Source organism: Bos mutus, chromosome 18, assembly GCF_027580195.1.
Source record: "Bos mutus isolate GX-2022 chromosome 18, NWIPB_WYAK_1.1, whole genome shotgun sequence".
Classification (NCBI taxonomy): Eukaryota; Metazoa; Chordata; class Mammalia; order Artiodactyla; family Bovidae; genus Bos; species Bos mutus.
Genome location: NC_091634.1, coordinates 15,023,234 through 15,029,076, shown reverse-complemented (window position 1 = coordinate 15,029,076; position 5,843 = coordinate 15,023,234). Strand labels below are relative to the sequence as shown.

The 5,843-nt window shown below is 36.8% G+C and overlaps 1 long non-coding RNA gene and 1 pseudogene across 1 annotated transcript; both read left to right on the top strand.

The window, feature by feature from the left end:
• Positions 1-819: 819 nt before the first annotated feature.
• Positions 820-5,180, top strand: LOC138991804 (uncharacterized). Its single transcript, XR_011467682.1, has 3 exons — positions 820-902; positions 3,854-3,977; positions 5,040-5,180. It is a non-coding gene; the product is annotated as an uncharacterized lncRNA (long non-coding RNA).
• LOC106701463 (superkiller complex protein 8-like) lies at positions 1,204-2,106 on the top strand (annotated as a pseudogene).
• Positions 5,181-5,843: the final 663 nt, after the last annotated feature.

The window sequence follows — 5,843 nt, the reverse complement described above, 5'->3', positions numbered from 1 at the left end:
CCCATCAAAAATTATTCTCTGATGAACATCCTTGTACACATGCTATTAAGTGCCTACAATATTGTAGATCTAGAAGTTGTAAGACTTGGGGTAATACAATCACTAGAAAGCCATAGTTGCTTCCTTTAAAATGCTTATTATCTAAAATGAGGTAAAATCTGAATAGGAGTAAGGTGGTGTGTTCCACTAATTTCAGTGGTCTGTTTCTCTGACTCTGCTTCTCTGTGTTGCTTGATATATTCAGATATTGTTCATAAATACTTATATTGGTCAATCTGATTGTTTTGTTGACAGTGTGTCTGGAATATTTCCCATATCCTTAAATATTTTCCCAACTTCACATTTGGTATCTACTTTGATTTATAACAGTGATGGTTTGTCATATATTTAACTAGTAAGTTTTGCTAGACTCAAAGTCCCGAACACTGACTTTCTATCTTCAAAGTCTTAACCAACTTCATATAAAGCCACAAAAGAGGTCCTTATTAGGATGGTAGTCTTGGAAGGTGGGAATAGAAGGAAGAGGATCTGCTCTGAGCAAAACTGCATTGCCCACTTCTAGGTCTGCATCTTCCTCACCAAAATGATACAGTGCCAGAAAACTTCCTGCTGACATATCTGGGTCTGGCAGAAACGCCTCTGTGCTATGACTTTGTTCCTGGGATTTGGCAGAAGAAGTGGGTTTATCTAGAATCCTAATCTACCCAAATCATGTGTGATGGTAAATAGTTTGGAACCTGGAATGGAAGATTATAATGTTATTAACTTATGTTCTGTTGGGAACACCAAACTGATCTCAAGGTCTTTCTCTTCCACCAGCTCTGGCTTTCTGGACATGTGCTTTTCTGTTAGAGGAACCTTGAGGACTAATCCAGTCTTGCAGGTCTAAAACCATTGTTCATGTAAGTTGATGTTTCTCCCCTTCTTGGAATATGTGTATTTTTTAGATCATTTGAGTATTTTCATTAATTTTTCTAAAGTTTACTACCCAAAGAGGTTCCTCAGATAAGCTGCCTCCCAGCTTTTGTTCTAGTGAAATGTGATACATAATTACCCAGCATCCTCTCAATGTGCCTCAGTCTAAACTAACTAGTGTTGGTGTTGCTGTCACTCAAAGCTGGGTGTCAGATGAGCTGCAGGGCAGTGCAGCCGGGCAGTGAGGTAAGCTGTTTGGCCTTTAACCCTTCCTCCTTGGTTAAGGAAATGACCAACCAGTACAGTGTTCTCTTCAGACAAGAGCACACCCATGATGATGCCATCTAATCAGTTGCCTGAGGGTCAAACAAAGAAGACTCTGAGACAGTGGTCATAGGATCCCTGGATGACCAAGTGAAGGTCTGGAAATGGCGTGATGAGAAACTGGACCTACAGTGGAATCTGGAGAGCCCTCAGCTGAGTGTGTTTTTTGTGGACTTTAGCCACACCCTACCCATTGCTGCATCCCATTCTCTTGATGCTCATATTCTTCTCTGGCAGTTGGAAAAGAGCAAATAAATAAAGTCTGTAGATGCAGGACCTGTGGATGCATGGACTTTGGCCTTTTCTCCCGATTCCCAGAATCTGTCCACAAGAACTCATGTGGGGAAAGTGAACATTTTTGATGTGGAAAGTGGGAAAAATGAGTATTCTTTGGACATAAGAGGAAAATTCATTCTTAGTATTGCATATTGTCCTGATGGGAAGTTTCTGGCCAGTAGAGCCATAGGTGGAATCATCAGTATTTTTGATATCACAACTGGGAAACTTCTGCATATACTAGAAGGTCATGATATGCCCATTCACTCCTTGACTTTTTCCCTGGAGTCACAGATCCTTATAATTGCTTTGGATGATGGCTCCGTCAAGATCTGTGACATACAACACACCAGCTTGGCTGGCACATTGAGTGTCCCTGCATCCTGGGTGCTGAACGTTGCATTTTGTCCTGGTGACATACACTTGGTTTCCAGTTGATCTGACAAAAGTGTAAAAGTTTGGGATGTTGGAATGAGGACTTGTGTTCACACCTTCTTTGATCATCAGGATCAAGTCTGGGGAGTAAAATACAATGGAAATGGCTCAAAAATTGTGTCTGTTAGAGAAACGACCAGGAAATTCACAATATGATTGTCTAATTTAAAGGTCAAAGTCTTCCAGACTAATGCTACAAAGGGAATGTATAGATTGAGCATGACATCCCTTACCTTTCTGGCTTGTTTAAAAGAAATAGCATTTATTGTAGCAAAAACTTTTGTAGATACATATAAATCTTTTCATGTTTTATTGTAAATGCCATTCATACTTTAACATAAAGTGTTCTTAATGCAAAAAAACACAAAAAAACAAAAAAAACTAGTGTTAATGTTATTACTAAGAAAGTACCCAACATGTCTTACATGCCCATTTTTCTATCAAGAGCAGTGTTGAAGGAGTGAAGGAGATAAGTCCATTAAAGATTTGTCTTTGTAATTTTCCAGATGTAAGATTCCAGAAATTTGGAAGATAAAACAGAAATTTGGTATTGAATGACTTAAATCTCAGTGAATAGTAGTATCTCATAGTTTATGTGAATTAGTGTATATACATGATTGAGATTTGCAAACTTGGAGGTCATGGATCTTGGCAGGAAATCCCTGAAAGGTAAATATCAAGATATTCTGTTGTTGAATGGAACATACTAAATTTGGATGACATATTTCAACATCCTTCCTCAGTATTCTTTAACTCTACCTATTAGTTATCTACTGTTGCATAACATATTACTCTGGCACTTAGTAGCTTAAAGCAGTAAATGTTTATCTCATGATTTCACTGGTTGAGAAATCTGGACATGGCTTAGTTTGGCTCTAGTTCTCTTTACACTCGTTCTCTTGCAAGGCTATTAAGTTGTTGGGTAGAGTTGCAGTCATCTTAAGGCCAATATTGGGTGTATCCTCTTCTGAGCTCACTCAGATGGTTCCAAGATCCAGTTTCTCATGGGAGAATTGGAGGCCACCCCTGTTGAGCAAGTGAGACATCAAAAGAGGCAAACAACATGAAAGTCTTAGTCTGCAATCTGCCATCACAAATAACATTTCACCACTTTAATCATATTGTGTTTATTAAAAACAAGTCACTCAATTCAGCTCATACACATGTGAAGGAGAGTACATAAGGGTATAAATACCAGAAGATGATCATTGGTAGCCTAAGTAATCACTCAGCACAAGCCAAGTGTTCAGTGATAGACGTTAGATGGCAGTAAAAAGAAAATGTATCATCATAAGTAGTAAGTGAATACAGAATCATAGGATTGGAGAAGACCTTACAAATGCTGTGCCTCCTAAATGTTGTTCACTTAAATCTGATGTATACATAAGATATAATGTGCCAAAAATTAGGTGGATTTATTTTTTTAAAAACTATAAGATCTGACATAGTGAAGCATTTAATAATTGAGGAAATTCTCAATTTTATATAAACTGTATTTTCTAAATTGGGACTTTATACTGCATTAAAAAAAATAACTGATTAAATTTCCGCTTCTTTAAAAGGCAAAAATTTTCCTTGACAGCTCACGTTTACTGAGAATTTACGTGACAGATACCAATCAGGCATTATCCTCATGTTCACTATTTAATAGCCAAATGTTATTATTTTATCTGTTGTTAAATGGTTCAGATACTTAAGAACAAGCCAGGAAATTTTGTCTATTTCAGCAAGCTTCTTCAAAAATACCTATATATTCTGCTTCAGTCCCCTCACATATTATAGATTTTTAGCCTGTGTACTTGCCATATTGCTCTCTTCCTACAGTACAATCCTTATCTTCTCTCCTTCTGTGTTCAAAATATTCCTTTCATTTCCCCATTAATACATAGGTTTGCTGTTTCAGACATCGACATTCAAGGATGTGGCCATACACTTCTCCCAGCAGGAGTGGGAATGTCTCAACCCTGTTCAGAAGAACTTGTACCAGGATGTGATGATGGAGAACTATGATAACTTGGTCTCACTGGGTATGTTTATCAGCCTCAAGTGATTTAGAATAATTTAGAATCTGCTCTTTAAGATACGTATTTTTTCCCACTGTAATTTTTAGGGCTGCCTTTAGGAAACTAGTTAACACTTTCTTATTCTTTTTTACCAAGAAAGTGGTTTCAGCTTTGTCAGGTTGGAAATCACATCTGCATTAAATATCTTTATCCTCCCTCTCCTTCAGTTACATTCATACCTCCTCTGTTCTTAATTACAGTTGCCTTTCTTCCTTTATGAATAGGGTGTGGTTTAGAAATCTTTGGCATTTGTTATATATCATTGTCAAAGAATCCAAATTTCCTATTTATTTATGCTCGGAATTTCTATAGATGTTCCATTTTATTATCTGATCCCCTTGCAGAGAGATTGTCCGGACACAGGGTGCTAAATTGCTCTACTTGCTCTAAAAGAACCCCTACAATTTATATAGCAGTGGGTTAAATAAATGGAATTCATTGAAAACTGAAGAACATGCATTCTATTTTGGAGAAATTTTTTCTGTTTTGCCGTTGAAAGTTATAATCAATGAACATTGCATTTTAAATGGATTTAATATCCTACAGATAGGTCTTCTTGTGTACTCTTTGTAAAACAACAATATCTATAATGGTGTTAATAGCTAACATTGTGCTAAGTATTTAATAGGCAAGGCTCTAAGCATTTTATATACATAACATATCAACTTATTTTTTCCTCCTTACTATTCCCATTTTATAAGTGAGTACTGAGGCACAATGGGTTTAAGTGACTTTCCCAAGGTCAGATGCAACTGGAAGGTGCAAAAGCAGGAAGTGAACTAAGGTTCCAGGATCTGTATTTTCAACTAAGGTATTAATACATGCGTTCAGTAAAAAGAGGATATGTGAGTCTATATGTATGTATTCATATATATATATATATATATCTTAAACTGACTCTTCCTGATTTCTTGTATTTCATTCCCTTACCGTCTCTTCTAGAAAATCTTATTCAGTGTTATTTTGACCTTTTAACTGAGCGATGTTTTCTTCTACATTATGTGCCATTTTTTTCTTTGTAAGCAGGACATTCCATTTCTAAGCCAGATGTGATTACATTATTGGAACAAGGAAAAGAGCCATGGATGGTTGTGAGAGAAGAAACAAGAAGATGGTGTGCAGGTCAGTATAAGCAAGTCAAATTATGGGGCCACATCCATGTAAGTAAAAGCCCAGTTGTCAAGGAGACACACATTTGAAATATTGGCTTGGAAAGCTTCATTCATGTTGGAGAAAATACCTTTGATCTAAAGTGGAAATAAATGCTCTGCATGAACTACCCAGTGAATTTTATCTTTATTTCATTAACCACTCCCTTTGTTGTTATTCTTATATTTTCCTCCCAGTTCAGTGATGGGCACTGTCCTTCTTCTTCATGCACTTCTTATTTATTTATTTATTTGGCTGCACCAGGTCTTAGTTCTGGCATGAAGCATCTTTTTTTAGTTGCATCTTTAGTTGAGGCATGTGAACTCTTCTGCATGTGGAGTCCAGTTCCCTGACCAGGGATTGAACCTGGGTCCGTTGCGTTCAGAGCATGGAGTCTTAGCCACTGGACCAGCAGGGAAGTCCCCTTATGCACCTTTTAATATGTATTTTGGACTCAAATGTTTTCTACAACCTCTGGGGCACTTAGATTTGTAATATGGCTTCATTAACTAAAAATATATTTATTACTATATCTGGTTAATAAATGGAGTTTGTATTATATTGGGGAAGACAAATAGTAGATAAATAGCAAATAAGTAGATAAATGGCATCACATAGTGAAACATAGTTTGAAGGAGACTACCAAGGATAAGGCAAATTTAGATAATGAGGTAAGATGGT